This window comes from Periophthalmus magnuspinnatus, chromosome 23, assembly GCF_009829125.3.
Source record: "Periophthalmus magnuspinnatus isolate fPerMag1 chromosome 23, fPerMag1.2.pri, whole genome shotgun sequence".
In the NCBI taxonomy this organism is placed as follows: Eukaryota; Metazoa; Chordata; class Actinopteri; order Gobiiformes; family Gobiidae; genus Periophthalmus; species Periophthalmus magnuspinnatus.
In genome coordinates this window covers 1,740,698-1,759,183 of record NC_047148.1, presented here as the reverse complement: position 1 = coordinate 1,759,183, position 18,486 = coordinate 1,740,698, and the positions used below count along the sequence as shown (strand labels likewise).

General features: G+C 40.5%; 1 protein-coding gene across 1 annotated transcript in view; it reads left to right on the top strand.

The window, feature by feature from the left end:
* The first annotated feature begins 5,247 nt into the window (after positions 1-5,247).
* LOC117391649 (cingulin-like protein 1) overlaps positions 5,248-18,486 on the top strand; it is a 33,499-nt gene continuing 20,260 nt past the window's right edge. Inside the window, exon 1 of the mRNA XM_033989509.2 lies at positions 5,248-5,319. The gene's annotated coding sequence lies outside the window, so the exon portion shown is untranslated. The remainder of the gene's footprint in view (positions 5,320-18,486) is intronic.

Here is an 18,486-nt window from a genome sequence, read left to right as displayed (position 1 = left end):
CTCAGTGGCAAGGCTCCGGGGGTGGACGAGGTCCGTCCTGAGTACCTCAAGTCTCTGGATGTTGTGGGGCTGTCTTGGCTGACACGTCTCTGCAACATCGCGTGGCGGTCGGGGACAGTACCTGTGGAATGGAAGACCGGGGTGGTGGTCCCTCTGTATAAGAAGGGGGACCGGAGGGTGTGTTCCAATTACAGGGGAATCACACTCCTCAGCCTTCCCGGTAAGGTCTATTCCAGGGTACTGGAGAGGAGAATCCGACCGATAGTCGAACCTCGGATTCAGGAGGAGCAGTGTGGTTTTCGTCCTGGTCGTGGAACACTGGACCAGCTCTATACTCTTCATCGGGTCCTCGAGGGCTCATGGGAGTATGCCCAACCAGTCCGCATGTGTTTTGTGGATCTGGAGAAGGCATTCGACCGTGTCCCTCGTGGTGTCCTTTGGGGGGTGCTCTGGGAGTATGGGGTCCGGGGCTCTTTGCTAAGGGCTGTCCGGTCCCTGTATGACCGGAGCAGGAGCTGTGTTCGCATTGCCGGCAGTAAGTCAGACCTGTTCCCAGTGCATGTTGGACTCCGCCAGGGCTGCCCTTTGCCACCGGTTCTGTTCATTATATTTATGGACAGAATTTCTAGGCGCAGCCAGGGGCCGGAGGGGGCCTGGTTTGAGAACCACAGGATTTCATCTCTGCTGTTTGGACCTGCAGCAGGCACTGGGGCGGTTTGCAGCCGAGTGTGAAGTGGCTGGGATGAGAATCAGCTCCTCCAAATCCGAGGCCATGGTTCTCGACCGGAAAAAGGTGGTTTGCTCTCTTCGGGTGGGTGGTGAGTCTCTGCCCCAAGTGGAGGAGTTCAAGTATCTCGGGGTCTTGTTCACGAGTGAGGGAAGGATGGAGCGGGAGATTGACAGGCGGATCGGTGCAGCGTCTGCAGTGATGCGGTCGCTGTATCGGTCCGTTGTGGTAAAGAAGGAGCTGAGCCGGAAGGCGAAGCTCTCTATTTACCGGTCAATCTACGTTCCTACCCTCACCTATGGTCATGAGCTCTGGGTAATGACCGAAAGGACAAGATCGCGGATACAAGCGGCTGAAATGGGTTTCCTCCGCAGAGTGGCCGGGCGCACCCTTAGGGATAGGGTGAGGAGCTCGGTCACACGGGAGGAGCTCGGAGTAGAGCCGCTGCTCCTACACGTTGAGAGGAACCAGTTGAGGTGGCTCGGGCATCTGCTCAGGATGCCTCCTGGACGCCTCCCTAGGGAGGTGTTCTGGGCATGTCCCACCGGGAGGAGGCCCCGGGGAAGACCCAGGACACGCTGGAGGGACTGTGTCTCTCGGCTGGCCTGGGAACGCCTTGGGGTCCCACCGGAGGAGCTGGAGGACGTGTCCGGGGTGAGGGAAGTCTGGGAGTCCCTGCTTAGACTGCTGCCCCCGTGACCCGGCTCCGGATAAGCGGAAGAAAATGGATGGATGGATATTATCATCACTATTGCTATTTAGACTTGTCATTGCTTTAATTTGTCATTATTCAAAGTATTTTATTTTTGTCTTTATTGAAAACACACCACTCATAATCACTCATCAATAACATTCAACATCACCAATAGAGTGGTAGGGTGTGTCCTGGCATCCTGCTCATTTGTTCTCTGTCTGGTTGACGATATTTAGTCCTAGTGCCATAATGCAGGAGGATTGGACCAAGAGATGCAGGACTCAGGGAAAGGTTTACAGTGCTTATTTACAATAAGTGATAAATAGTATAATAATGAGGGTAGATCTGGCGATGAGCAGTGGGCGAGGTGCAGGCCAGGGTCCAGGGGCGGAACGTGGAGTGCAGAGGAGACGACGGTGCGGGCAGTACTGGGGCAGGGAGCAGAGTGCGAGCCAGGGTCCAGGGGTCGTCGAGTGCAGGGACGGAGACAAGGTGAGCAGAGCCAGAACGGGGAGCAGGGTGTGAGGCAGGGTCCAGTGACATAGAGTGCAGAGACAAGACAAGACAGACTGTACCAGGGCTAGAGATGTTATACTCGAGCCTCTCAGCTCGACGCTGTACCAACCCTATGAAGTGGAAGTGTCGCCGAGCGTTGTTTCGATACGTGCTTCACCACGCCAAAAATCACGTGACCAGTCAAACCAAGGCCTCGTTACGTCAGAAGTGTCAGAGATACGTGTCGAGCTCTGGTTTCAAGCTGCTTCGCGGGAATTTAGATGGGGTGGCTTGTAATTGTGTCATAGCTTTAAAAGAGTCTGAATCCCCCCAAGAATTGTGGGTTTTGAGAGAAGGAGATGTTGTTGTTGACAGCATTTCTAACACTATACTAGTTAAAGGAAAGTTTATATTAAAGCAGGTAAGATACAACAGGTAAGAACGACGTTACACCTAGTACAGATACATTTATATACACTTGGTTACATTACATAACACTTACAAGATACACTCCACCATACACAGATTCACATCAACATACAACTAGGCCTATATAATACAGTCATAGTTTTAGGTAAGTGATACAGGTAAGTGATATAGGTAAGTGATATAGGTAAGTGGTAGATAAGTCTTGAGAGTGAGTTTGAGTGGTTGAAAGAGAGTGTGAGTGAGACAGTAAGGAAGAGATATGGAGGGACAGCTATTGCCACCAAAAAGATATGCATGGGAGCACTTTGACTTAATAAGCCAGAATAAAGTCAAGTGTTTGATTTGTGCTCAAGAGCTGACATACAGCAGCAACATTTCATCAATGCTGCGACATTTGTGCACAAAACACCCGGAGACAACTCCAACTGCAGTGGCTGCTGCTGTTGGTCCTGCTCCTGGTGGTGCAGCAAACCAGCAAGGTAAGTCTGTTCATTTATGTGGGTAATAACATGCTTCAGTATACACACAGACAAAATGTTACATCATTTTAATGTCCAATTCATTTCCATATTATTATTTTTAAGGTCACCAGTCTGAGTAGTCCGAAATGTGCCATGTTTTGCCCACAGTTTCAGTTTAGTAGTAAAAAGGCACTAGAGCAAACCCCAGCACTGGCCGCTATACAACTCAAAGACAGGAAATCTGTGACTTTCTTCAAAACAAGTGTCAAAGCAAAAGTTGGAGAACTCCAGACACAGCTAAACAAGCCACCACACAAATTAATTCAATTAGCTGAAACAAGGTGGAATTCTACATTCTACAACGACTGTATGAACAGCGTGAGCCAGTTGGAGCAGCACTCGCTTCTCTTGAGACTGATTTACCTCTCCTCTCTTGCAGTGATTATGAGATCATGAATGAATGCTTAGAAGTTCTTGGACCAGTTAATCTTGCTTTTAATGAGCTAGCATCAGAGAAAACTGTATCGGCTTCAAAGGTTATACCAATAATAAGAATGGTTCAACACAAACTTTCGGCCAAGTCCGCCACTCTGAAAAGCCCAACTGCAGCAACATTGACACAACACCTTCAACACTTTGTCAGCACAAGATGCAATGTTGAAAATGTGCGTGTTTTGGCCATGGCTACTGTGCTGGACCCAAGATTTAAAACTTTGGCTTTTGGGAGTCAAACATGCGCATAAGATGCTGTTGCCATGAATGTGCCAGACTTATGAGAGCTGAGAGAGCAACACCATCAACTTCACAGGTATTATATTTTCATTGTTTTGTTTACATTGTTATGTGGAACAAAATACAACGAAATGTATGATATCCACTTAAACAGTCAGGATCAGGAGAACCACTTGAACTTGCAGATGCGGAGGAAAGTGACAGTCTATGGGACCTTTTGGACAGTCGTGTTGGTTTGTAGCATTTTAAATAATTAGCATTGGTTAATTTGGTCTCTTTTCCCATTTTAGGTGCAACCCAAGGATCCAACAGTGCCACAGCTGATGCCACTGTTGAAGTTCAGCCAATATTTATCAGAGGCCTACCTCTCCAGAGGAGAAGACCACCTCAATTATTGGTCAGTTAGACAAAACATTTATCCTCACCTTTATCTGCTGGCAAAAGACTATTTGCACATGCCTGCAACATCAGTGCCATGTGAGCGGGTCTTCTCCAAAGCTGGAGAGGTAGTGAACCAGAGGAGGAGCAGACTAAAACCAAACACAGTTGAAATGATTCTTTTTTTGAATTAAAAAAATCTCTAAAACTTTACAAATATCTTATCTCACATTTCCCCACTCACCCCCCCGACATCTTTTCCAAAAATGTTCCAATTTCAGAAAAACTACAGTTGCACAATCACTATCCCAGTTGCTTAACCACATCATTTTATTCTCCAATTTTTACAAAATGCCTCTGTAGCTGCAAACTCTTTAGTTGGCCAAGTCAGAGTACAACTAATACATATATGTATGGGACACAAAGACACCAGTTTGAAAAATAACTTTTTTATTAGAAAGTAACCATTTTATTGGTTGAGGGTAGCACAAAATCCAATGAGCAAGGTAACAGAGAGCAAAAATACAAAAAGCAAGGACAAGCAAGATAATCACGTTGACACGCGGACGATCTGGCACCAAGTGTCTGGTCCTGGCACCGAGTGTCTGGTCCTGGCTCCTCTTATCCCGCGGCAGGTGGCGTTGATTGCGCTGAAGAGTTCCAGGTACGCGCGGGAGGAGCCAGGAGCCAGCTCCAGCTCAGGCAGGTGAGGGAGGGGAAGGAGCAAGACAGGAGGCAAAACAGGGAGCAGGAAATAACATGGATCATAACACCTAGATACTAGATACAGTCCTTTCCAAGGTCACAAATCTGTGTCTCCTTTCCAGTCATAGAGTATATATATAAACAGACATAGCTAACCTGCTGCCCTTGGCCTCCCAAATAGGAGGTGAGCATGGGCGTCCTTCTGGTTGCATCAGCTCCTGTTCCAATTCACTTTCTATTGAAAAACTATTCCCCCTCTCTCTGTAACTGCTGCTGTCAGGCTTGTCATTTTGGTCTTAAACTGTTTATTTTAATCCACGCTACATAATCCACATGTTTTTATTTGGCTATTGTGTCCATTAATCAAGATATGAACATTAATGACAGACCAGTGAGGTGCCTTCCTGTGTCTTGTCTTCTTCCTTGTCCCATTATAATGTATACATAATCAACCATAAACAGAATTTTGTATATAAGCCTCTGCCTCTAGCTGTGTCATGTATTTAAGAAATAAAGTGTTAGTGTGTAGTGATTGGTTAGTCAGTCAGTGTGACACATTTCCAGTCTAAAAGCTCTTACGTATTTCAGGGGTAACTCCTCCTCTGAGTAAGCCCCACCTTTCCATGTTGAGACACAGCTGTGTTTGGCATCAGTTCAAAGCAGCAACAGCACATATTCGCACAGGACACTTGCTTAAGGTAAGACTGGACTTTAGACTCTGTTTCCTGCTTGTCATTTACATGTGCTACCTGCTGCAGTTGTCTGGTAGTGTAAAAAAGTGAATATTCTCTGACAAATGCATATTTATTTAAGCCTCAGAAATATTTGCAATATGCATCTTTTGAATAGATTTAAGCAGAAATCGTAAATTATATGTTTAGTTAACCAGTTGTTAACATGAGAAGATAACAATGCCATCTTAAAATGACAAGAAACATTCACCACAGCCTTGAGAGGCAAAAACTGTATGTGTATATAATTCTGTATGATTTGATCAGGTTTTAAATGTTATTTGGTTCAAAATGCAGTCTCATCCTCTCATAGTTTATATCTAACAAAATACCTTGCCCTATATGTACATCAGAGATTGTGCAGGACTGTTAGTTGGCATTGCTCAAAAGTAAAGTGCTATGAGAATGAGCGAGTCAATGAAGATCTGTGGACTCAGGCTGTCCTTGTTTAGTTACTTTAAACACAGGGTGTATCAGCTTGTACTCTGCTCTTAGAACTGATAGTAGCCTCTTTATCTTGATGTTTATGGGTGGAGAAACACATACACACCAAATATATGTTCTGTTTAATGATGGCAGTACAATACTGGTTGTCACCTGTTACATCACACCATTCTAAATTGCCCATATTTTAATGTCAAGCTGGAGGGCATTTGAGAATTATGTGTTAGAGTTTGCCTTTTAAATATCAAAATACATAGTTTATGGTCATTCTATTTCAGTCATTTCAGTAGTATATGGCCTATCCATATACCACAAGAACGTGCAGACAGTTTAAAAAAGTGTAGGCAGTATTAAGTCATAAGATGGTTATTCATACCAGTTAGAGGGCAAGAGGATTATTATAACAAATCTGTAGACCCAGTCCATCACACTAAATTATAGGTTTCAACAAATGAGGATTTTCTGTTGCAATATTTCTTGCAAAACTGTATTCCACAGTTATATTGGCCTCTGCCCTCCTTATGAAAGTATGATACAAACTCATAGAATGTTTTGAGTACAAAATTGGAGTAGTTATGGTGATGAACATGGGTTTCAAGCTTTTTCTTTCTCATTTTGTGAGAACCTTTCGCCATTTAAAACACATATTTGCTTAGAATTGTGTTATTGCTAAAAAAAATAATGGAGGATCGCTGCTATGCCGTGATAATGAACGTGGTTTGTGTTGACGTCTGTTTATGGGATGTGCATTGACCCTTTCACCTTTCACCTTTCACCTTTCAGTCTTATTCATCTTCTATAAACAAACTAAAATGATGAAAACAAAATGCTTTTTAAGTATGCTTGAATTTATGCTGTAGCTCCGGGTTTATTGAACTTTCCTGACAGAACCTACACAAAGCCTGGGCAGAAGCAGTTCAGTTAATTATTCCCACTGCTGGAATGTGGGCTACATGAGTCCACACCTCTTGGAAATCTGTTTATTAGTTTCACATTCTTCTGAGGTAGTGGCTGAACCAGCTCGAGAGGAAACTCCCCTGTCGTACCTCTCTCCACAAGGCTTTGTCCATTAGAATAACATTGAGACAAATATATGTACTGTTTCTTAAATTGTCTACAAGGTGTGCCTTCCATAGTCATGCATCTTAATACATTTTCTGTATTAGATTAATTGCCAGCCTTAAGTGATTATCAATCTGTAGAGCTCGGATGACCATTACCATGGAAATCGACCATGTATTTGGCAGCAGTGTATAAAGTCCATTAGCCAAAATAATACTGAAAAAGTACCTTATAAATACATTGTATACAGTGTTGTTCTCTTCTGACAGATAGTGACAGCCAACCTACTTATTTATAGAGTGTACAGTGATGGGTTTTAAATTCATCATCTGTTATGAAACGGTTGAGTGAAGGAGTATATCTAAAGGTTTCAATGTCTATTACATCTCCATAATCCACTACAGAATGAAAGGTTGCTTGAACAATTCATTTTCTGTAGTTTAAAGGCATACTATATTTACATCACTCTATAGTGGCAGAATACTTTTGAATAAATGGTACATTTAGACAGCAAGACACTTCATCCACATTGTTTGGTACGAATGTGGTCAGTGAGAGTGTTAGTGGTGGTCGGAGGGGCCGGTGATGCAGACTGGCAGCTTCGTTTAGCTGGTTAGCTGTGTGACTCTATGGAGATAAACGGTTAAATCTAATTATGTGGAACAGTTCAGGAAAAGCATTGAGATTACTTTTGAGACAAGCAGCAGCATGCGATCCACCAGGCCATGCCTGCATGTCATTTCCCATACAAGGGTATAAAGTGATATTTCTGCCCTTTTGTGGTTATTTTATGCTTAATTCACATTTTGTCACATTCCTCGGAAGATCGCCAGAATATCGTGAATATTTCAAATATGATTATTAAATTGATAAAACCTTTAAAAATGAAAAGCAGAAAAAAAAGTAAACATAATAAACAATTTATAGTTTATTTAGTTAAGCAAGATGTTGTGTTTGTTTTTTAACAAAGGAAGCAAGGCCCCATACGTCCCTCATTTAAATTGACTATATTGGTCTAGACGTGTTCTTTGGGGTGCGGCAGTGTTTGCCACAACAGGAGTGAGCTTTGACGTTCAGCCATGACTACGAGTACAGGTATGATGATGTCACTGACTGTCTGCTCAGACTTGCTCTGTCTGTACTGTGCCAGGCGCAAATGAAACCCCAATACAAAGGTTCTCTGCCACCCTTGCGGGAGTGGTGTAGTTCATTTCCAGCTTGAAAAACAGGACAGTGACATAAAAGTCTCACATTATGGTTTATTATTAAGTTGAATATCTTACTTTGTAATAAATAAAAAACAGATTGGCCAGTGATCAGTCTCAAAGCAAATCACATTCACTTATTTTCTCATATAGACACAAAGATATATTTTAAATCAATTCCATATGGTCCTCATTGACATTTACCATAGTTAGTTCTTCACTCCATGCTTCCTTCAGAAGGTCCAATGTGTTTACTCAGTTAGAGGTTAGAGGTTATGTGGCTGAAGCTCCCATCTCCGCAGACATTTTGGAAAATAATTTGAATTTTTTTGCTTGAACACTTTGAAGACATGGTCTCACGAGGGCAGCTATCAAAACCTGCACCATAAGAGCACACCAGTGCTCTGCTCTTCTAACAACTTTTCTTCTACACTTTGGCATATTTTCTGAAACTTTTCATAAATCTGGCATATTTTTGCACACATTGCACAGAAGACACAAAACAATTCAGAATGTATGAAAAAGTTAACTTTGTGAATAAAACACTCTAGTAAAAAAGACACTTTGTGGTTTAAGTATAAACACAGTCATCAGATTTATGCACATAACTAACCATCATCCAGAAAGTGCCCAGAGAATGCTAGCACATTTTGAAACATGTAATGGGAGGGAGTCACAGACCTGTAGGACCAGTATCACACTTTTTGATTGATAGTGATCTCTACAAAATATTACACAATCATTTACGGAACAAAAAGCACAATTTACAAATGTGATTTTTAATAATTGTTGTCTAAACTGTGTCTGACTTGGATTTTAAAGCTTTTGAATTAAAACCTGGTTCACATAGGTTTTCACTACAGAAGTCTTTTACATTGTGGTTTCTAGTGGTTCTGTATCTGTCTATAAAATCTATACCGATTATGAATCCTGTGTGTTCACTTTTGTCCTTTGTGTCTTTGGTGTATGGAGCTGGATAAAAGACTACAGTACATTCAAAATGTACTATAAAATGTACTATAGCACTACATTATGCAGAGTATATTACTGTGGCTACTTACGAAATAAAAGAAAAGTTGCATTAACAGTGGCAGTTTTAGATTCACATACTTCATCACTAAATAGTTGTCAGGGCAAGGTGAAAAATTGATTCAGTCAGTGTCCAAACTTACAAGTGTTTATAGTGTTTAATTGAAGATTCAGTACTACAACTGAAAATTTCACAGTATCCATGTATCACCAGGTTTGTGACCTGGTGATACATGGATATTGTGAAAGTTTGTCCTCAAGCCCTGTACATCTCCCACACAAAGAATATTAATCAGACCATCTTGAACACATGGATATAAACCACCCAAAATCCACTCTGTACACCCAAAATTCTAAATTCTATATCTACATTCAAAACAAAAAGTTAAGACTTAAATAAATATGCATTCATCTTCAAAGAAACAAAATTGCCTTTTTGCTACAAATACGGACACGCTGTTTTTGTTTTGTTTGTTTTTTTCTTTTTCATTTGATATTTAAACAGCTCTCAGATTTATACAGATTTATATTATTATAAACATTACACCCAATATTCAAAATATTCATTGTCATCTTCTAATCCATTACATCAGTGGAAGGAGTAAGGAAAGCAATTACTATGCTTCCTATACTGTCTCCTTTGGCAAGGCAATTTCTTTAGGTTTTGATAAATATTAAATACATCTTGGTCCATTGACTGTATATATATATATATATATATATATATATATATATATATATATATATATATATATATATATATATATATATATATATATATATATATATATATATATATATATATATATATATATATATATATATAAATGTGTATAATATCTACATATTATTAATCTTAAAAAATGAATTTACTTTATAGAGTTTTTCCAGATGCTTAAAATCTCAAAGGCTCATATACTACACACATGGTAGAAATCTACTCAACAGTTTGCCTGAGGTAAGGTTAAGTGAGTCCACCAACTGCACCACTGACCTTCCTCCACCAAACATTCACTTGCACACTACATTCAAACAAAGTCAAGGCATGCGTTTAAAGTGGATGTCTGTTGGTTTGGAAAACAAGGAGAGAGTGCTTTGTAACTAATCACTCTTACTCTCTCCCCCTTCCTTTCTGGCTGGACTGAAAGACACGCCTCTTTCCATGTGTACATACACATACAGAGACTACCGGGGTCAATACAGGATTGCAGGATATAGAAGATAATTTGTTTTCGGATTATGACATTTAAATGTATAACTATGAATTTTTTATCCTCAATTTCAGTTGTTAGATCTGGCAGTAAACACTAATTTAATTATTTGTATTACATATTACTAACTTCGCATCATAATGCGGGGGCAGGTGGTCAAAATGAAATGAAACACATTTGAATTAATAAACATTAATTTTAAATACAGAGAATGTTGAACCAGCTTCAAGCAGCACAGTAACCCAAATGCATACTGTTGGTATTTTCCATGTTCAGTCTATTGGCTTTGATTATATAATGTAATCAAAATAATTGCTGCTGTTGTTTATTTGCAGTGGATGGCTATGCCCAGCATTAGATAGAGGTGAGGGAGGAGTGGGGCTGGGCCTCAACAAGACATGCACCATTTGTGTAAGACAAACCTGTTTAGCAGATCAGTGTTGTCTCAGAGGGAGTGGAGCAGCAGCAGATCAGTAAGTCTATAATGGTTTTAGCTTTGACAGTTGGAGATTCTGTTTTTTGGCGACGCTTTGTGTATAATGTGGTGTTCGATTTTCTAGAATGAGAAATATGTATAGAGTGCTTATCTCTGTTATCTTTGGTAAGTAAGAGAGAGAAATTTTGCATTCTAAAGTAGTGGTCTAGATTATAGCATTTAGCATTTAAAAGAAACCCAGGAACAGTCAATCAGGAAGAGCAGCTCCAGTGAAGATGAAACAAGGCAGCTTGTCTGTCAGGGCTCAGTGAACACCTCTGTACAACTGAGCACTTTTTGTGTACTGAGCAGAGCTCAGGATGACAAAGAATGGCAAATTATTTATTAACTATGTAAGAATCACAATAACAAATCTTGCTCCTATGAATTATATTGTGTGCAGTCAAAGGAGCTACTCTGTAAGGGTCAGTCAAACAAGCTGCTCTGTGAGGATCAGTCAAGTTAAGTTTTGCAATGGGTTACTTTCATATTCTACAGTTTGATAGTACCATATTTTTTTAAGGGCAGGGGTCTATGGAAGATCCACTATTTTTGAACTTATGATTTATAACTGTTGATCTTAATCATTATTTGAAATTGATTGGGTCCACAAACTTGCCATATTAATTTGCTGAAAAATAGCCTTAACCTTGTCAGTAAGATATATTTTTTGTGAATTCACAAACTCACAAAAATCCATCTGGCTTGTCTCCCACTGTAGTGACTACCTGGTTCATTAATGGTTCAGATCACAGGGCAGCAATGTGGTCTGGCCAGTAGCCAAAGGTGAAGTAACAAAAGAAACCAAAATAAACATGGGGACAGATGCAAACGCAGAAGGCTTTGTGCATTTGTAAAGATATCAGTGCTTGTACCATGGACACTTCATGGACCGTGGACATTCTTCCTTTTCCCGATTGCTTTCATTGAGAGCCATCCCAGATTCACTTTATTCATTTATACTGGTGGAGAGGACTCTGAAATTTGTGCAAAATTTGAATTCATTCATGTTTGTTACACATGGAATTTTAAGTTGGCTTATGTTAACCCGATGGAGATTTTATGATGCTATGTATTACATTTTGCATTCATTCAAAAGCATTCTGACACTATAGAGTGATAAAAGCACATAACAGTAGTGTCCCAGCTGCTTATAAGGTTGTTCTACTGCTCCTTTGTTTACTTGAACTTGCGCTGCTGCTAAAAAATGGTGGATTTGTCAATAATGGTTATTTTTTATGTTTTGATATTGTCATTGAAAATAATAATATCACACTTTCACACAGTAAATTTTTGTGTTGAATGTCGTTGATCGGTAGGTGGGAAGATCCTGAGATCAGGGTCAACTTTGTCCTGATGTAAAGGTGTGGTTTGCTTCAAAGTGCATACCTCTGCAGTGACTGGTACTCTGCATAAGGGAGTGGCCCACAACACTGCTTTGAGAAATGCTGCTAAACATTCCTCAGCTCTTAGCACAAATTCAACAGATCATCATACCATATTGTGTTTTGAGCCACAAAAAAGGCCTGCAAGCTCATATATATATATATATATATATATATATATATATATATATATATATATATATATATATATATATTAGCGCCCACATATGTGGACACCATATTTTGGGTTGGGTTTTTAGAAGAAGAAGAACAGCAAAAATGCAAAACTTTTCAATTTAGAATATTTTTAAGAGTTTAGAATTTATTTTATTTTATTTTTTTTTGTAAAGGCACATGTCTTCCTGCTCCTGTCAGCAGCACTTCACCACACGAGACACATTGTTCCAAGAGGCACAATTGTTGTTTCTCATTTTGTTTTTACATTCAGGACAAATGTTGCGTTCAGAGACTTAAATAAATAGTTTTTTGCAAATCATTATTCAAATGTTTCATCAAAATGATTAAAATGTCCACATATGAGGACATTTGTTTTACTTTTCTCAGAAACTACATAATGTAAAAAGATAATTCTTTGTTTTTACACTCATCAGGTCAGGTTAATTAATAAAGCATGTCATGCAAGAGCTTGGGTCTTAGGAAGTCATATATATATATATATATATATATATATATATATATATATATATATATATATATATATATATAAAAAATCTCATCCTCATCCTCTCTCTCTCTCATCCCCTCTTTTCCACGCTCTCTGGACCTAGGAGCTTGAGGGTTCTGCGCAGTATCTTTGCTTTTCCGGACTGAGATGTCTGATGTTTTTCCTGGGATCTGCTGTAGCCACTCCTCCAGTTTGGGGGTTGCTGCCCCGATCACCACGGGCACCACTGATACCTTCACCTTCCAGGCCTCCTCCAGCTCTTCTCTGAGCCCCTGGTATTTCTCTAGTTTCTCATGTTCCATTTTCCTGATGTTCCCATCACTTGGTACTGCGATGCCCACCACAACGGCTTTGCTCTGTTGTTTATTCACCACCACAATGTCCGGTTAGTTCACCATCACCATTCTGTCAGTCTGTTTCTGGAAGTCCCACAGGATCTTGGCTCAATCATTCTCCACTACCTTTGGAGGTGTTCACCACCTTGAACTTGAGGTTTCCAGTCCGTACTCTGCACAGATGTTTCTGTACACTATGCTGCCAGTTGGTTATGCCACTCCATGTATGCTTTCCCTGCAGCATCTTACACCCTGCAGTTATGTGCTGGATTCTGGAGTCTCAGGGGCCTCTTTGCACAGCCTACACCTTGTATCTTGTCTGGTGTGGTAGATCTGGGCCTCTATCGCTCGGGTGCTCAAGGCTTGCTCCTGTGCAGCCAGGATGTGTGCCTCTGTGCTGTCCTTCAGTCCAGCTTTCTCAAGCCATTGGTAGGATTTCTTGATATCAGCCACTTCAGTTATGTTCCGGTGGTACATCTCATGCAGGGGCTTGTCCTTCCATGATGGTTCCTCCAGCACCTCTTCCTCTGCGCTCCACTGTATGAGACATTTGCTGAGTACATCATCTGTTGGGGCCTTGTCCTTGATGTACTTATGGATCTTGGACTCTCTAGTCCTCGGCCTATTCCTACGTACAATGGCTAGCCTATGATTCCTGCTGGGTATCTGATTACTGGCAGAGCATAGCTGTTTATTGCCTGGATCTTGTTCTTGTCATTGAGCTGACTCCTTAGGACTTGCCTTACTCATCTGAGGTACTTGGCCGTGGCTACTTTCCTTGTTTCCTCTTCAAGGTTGCCATTTGCTTGTGGGATACCAAGGTACTTGTAACTGTCCTCAGTGTCTGCTATTGTCCCTTCTGGAAGGGAGACCTCTTCTGTGTGGACTACCTTCCCTCTCTTTGTCACTATCCGGCTAGACTTCTCAAGCCCGAATGACATTCCACTGTCTGCTGTAGATCCTGGTGGTGTGGATCAGTGAGTCGATGTCTTGCTCATTCTTAGAGTACAGCTTGATGTCATCCATGTAGAGGAGGTGACTGATTGTAGCCCCATTCCTGAGTCGGTATTCGTAGCCAGTGTTGCTGATGATTTGGCTGAGGGGATTCAAACCTATGCAGAACAGCAGTGGGGACAGTGAATCTCCTTGGTATATGCCGCATTTGATGGTCACTTGTTGATGGTGCAAGTGGCTTGCCATTGGCCTCATTGGTGGTTTTCCAACACAATAGTTGGATGGTACTGTACCCTTTTAGGGATCCTTCTGGATCAGGATCGTACGCCCTTCGGTTAGCCATTCAGGGTGAGTCCCATCCATTAGCAACTGGTTCATTTGTGCTGCCAGGCGCTCATGGAGAGCAGTGAGCTTCTTTAGCCAGTAGGCGTGGATCATGTCAGGGACTGGTGCAGTCCAGTTTTTCATGCCTGAGACTCTTTCCTGGATGTCTGCCATTGTTATGGTGGCTGAATTCTGTTCAAGAAGGTTGCTGTGGTCTTCCCTCAGAGCCACCAGCCACTGTGCATCACTGTTATGTGAGGCCTCCTTTTCCCATTTACCTTTCCAGCACTGTTTGGTTTCCAGCCTTGGTGGGTCTGTTCTGGTGTTATTACCCTGCCATTAAGCGTACACTTCCGCCAGTTGTGTTGTGAACAGAAGGTTTATTCGTCTGGCTTCATTATCTCGTGTGTACCTCTTTCGGTGGCTGGCCAAGGCTTGGAGCCCTTGTTTGGCAGTTTCCAGTGCTTCAGGAATGGGCATCTGGCTTTACCTCTTGGGTACTTATTTTTCATCGCATATATATATATATATATATATATATATATATATATATATATATATATATATATATATATATATATATATATATATATATATATATATATATATATATATATATATATATATATATATATATATATATATATATACTGGAACAAAATTTGGTGAGTTTTTGAATATGTTCAGGGGGTCAAATTCCTTCTCAAAGAGCAGAAGGAGTAGCATGGGTGCCTGAATAGGGCTCAGTGCCAAGAGTGTGCTAGCCCACTCAGTGTTGACGATGATATGGGTTGCTAGACATATTAGACATTGGTTTGACATATTATACGTTTTTTGAAAGCTCTTGACTTTCCCCACATAATCACGAGGTCAATGGCAAACCACTTGTCATTCACCATGACATCACGGTGCCCAATTGACCTCACATTGATTTCCATTCATTTTAGCAGTAATAAACATGGCCCATGCCTGCGGCATGGATGCTTGGATAGACCTCAGTGCCAACATTGTGTTTGGGGGGCATGAGTTGCCCATTGACTCATTGTTGACAATGACATGTTAGCTTGGCAACAAATATGCATATCGTTGCTAGGATACTGGAGTCAGGGCAAGGGGCTTCGTGCGCATTTTCGAAAAAACAGACTGAGCAGTAGGCCGTACGCCCTGTAGGGACTCAAGCCTAAAAATAAAAATATATTTAGCAAAAACAATGGCCCTACACCCTGTAAGGGCTCGGGCCTAAAAATAAAAATAATAATATCTGATAACATGAGTCGCCCATTGACTCATTGTTGACAATAACATGTTAGCATGGCAACAAATATGCATATCGTTGCTAGGATACTGGAGTCAGGGCAAGGGGATTCTTGCAAGGGGCAACTTCAACAAAACAGACTGAGCAATAGGCCTACGCCTATTAGGCGGGGCTCTGGTCTAAAAATAAAAATATTTTTCGCAAAAACATTGGCCCTACGTCACCATGAGGTCAATGACTGGAGTTAGATCAGGGGGTGCTTCGCAAGCAACTTCAGCAAAACAGTCTGTAACAATGCGATGAATTATGATGATCATCGTTGAGGAAGCAGTAGGCCCTATGCCCTGTAGGGGCTCAGGCCTAAAAAGAAAGGTCTGTTTAAACCAGTGCCTTTTGAGCTGCAATGGGTCTGATTCTTGATGAGTTATGGGAGTGAGCTCCAGAGGGTAGTGTGGTTGCAATGAAGGCTCAGTCTCCCAGGGTACAGTGCTGTGTTCTAGTGGTTGGAATCAGGAGGTTGATGGTGACAGATCTGTGGTGGCATTTGATGCATTATTTATTTATTTATTTATTTATTTGGTTTACCAGAGCTGAGTGCTGGGTTATGGCAGTCAGATTCCTTTGGAATGTAGTCGTTGTTCCAGTTCCACTGTTTTCTAAGGTTCCAACAGGACAGAGAGAGGTTGAGATGTGACAGCCAAACTGTGGTGTGGATGTAAGTGTCTGGGCCGTTTTGTGTGCAGTTGTCTGCACCAAATATCAGTCGTAATACTAATTTCAGCTGAGTAGTGTATGCTATGAAGATGTTTGTATTAGATTGGTTGGAGATTGCTATCAGAGTTAAGGCTGTTGTTTCTACCTTAAAACAGGTGTGCCATTGACTGACAAAGTGTTTGTTCGATGTGTAACCATATGGTGTTTGATTGGGCAGGGTATACAGGGTATTACTAATGAGTAATAATGGAAATTTGGGGGATCCAGTTTTGACTGAGATTTTGCAGTGTGGAAAGTTTAGTTTGACTATTCGACTATTAAAAAAAAAAAAAAAAAATGTTAGTGCTGACAAGTGGACTACGAAAATAATGGTTAGCTGCAGCTTCCCATATACAAGCATGGGGAGGGGTTGGGGGAGGGGAGCAAACTTGATCATTAAGGGTAGTTGTGACATCTCTCCAGTTAGCAGTTGGGTTAGCAGTTGGAGGATTTAAAATTTTTTTTTTTTTTTTTTTGATGCAAAATTAATAGTGGGAAGACCAAACAATATAACAATTATCAAACGTGGCCCTCCCTCAGATATGGATTTGTGGCCACAGGGCACTGATGATTGTATAATACCAATGTTTTACACTTTAATGTAATGAATGGAATGTTTCAAGGAGAATGTTTAAACTACAAGGTTTGTAGTTTAAATTCCTGATCTGGCCCAGTTTGGTGGGATAGTACCTAAATGTACCTAGCTAAATAGTGCTCATAGTTTTACATCAGTTAAGCAGCAGTTTGAGGAAAAAGGTTGAGAAAAAAGTGCATAAATACAGGAAGCAGCACTGAATTCTAAAACTGAATCACTCTACCTATGTCATCAACACCAAAAATTGCATCCAAAATGCAGGGACAATTTACTTTTTGACTGATTAAGCATTGATTTAGCAAAATAAAGTTGTTGTTATCTATTTTTATCCATCTAGTCATAGCTATTGTGTAATTTAGACAAGCGTTGGCCCTTGTTAACATTATGGTTGCTAGGTAACAGAACTAGAAACAGAAAGTGGAATTATAAAGAGAGAGAGAGAAAACTATTTTGTAAAATCTTTGTTTTCTTATATTTTAGTGAAATTAGTATTCATATACACTTTTAATATTTACTTACCTTTTCTTTATCAAAACAGTGGGATGCCTCTTCTCACCTGTTACATAAAGCCCCACCCACATCATACCAGCAAGTTTGTGCGGTGTGTCTACTGGCACACTGCCACTATTCCAGACACACCCAGAGTCCTCACCTTACTCACACCTACACATTGTATGTTCACTCTGCTCAGGCCATCTAGACTTGAGGCTATTTTTATCAAGTGGTCCCTCTACATTTGTACTTGTGAACAAGTAAGTATTATAAATTGAAAAGAGACATGAATTAATTACAAATATGAGTCATATGTATTTTATGTATTTAAACAGCTTCATAAAATGGAGTAGAGGCTTTCAAAAGTTGTGTTAAAATGGTTTATAGCACCTTTATTTACTGGACTCAACAGGTTGTGTTAAGCAAGAGTCATGCATATATATTTATAAATTCTACAGCAAACAAACAAAAAGACATGTAATGGCAACCAGTTAAAGTAGGCCCAAATAATATTTAACTTTAAAAAAAGGAATAAATTGTGGCTGGCCTTTAAGTACACATCAAACATGCATTTAATTTGTTTAAAGGGCCCATATTACACTATTTCTGAGCTATGTTATAATGTTGTTTCCTTATCACAAACATACCGTACCAGAAGTTGTGTTTTGATGGCCAAGTTCTCTCAAATGAAACAAACACTCTGTTCCACCTTGTGATGTCATGTTGTAAAACAGGAAGTCCTCCAAAGGATAATTTCAGCCCTAGAATTGCCAATCTCTACACACAAAAGGTGAAAGTTGGTTTATAACTTGAAAACTACCATTACATGACATCACAAGTTGGAGTAGAGTATTTTGAGCTTTGGAGATGTAAACAGACTAATAAAGGATTACTCTAACATGTGTGAATGATACAAAACACAACTCAACA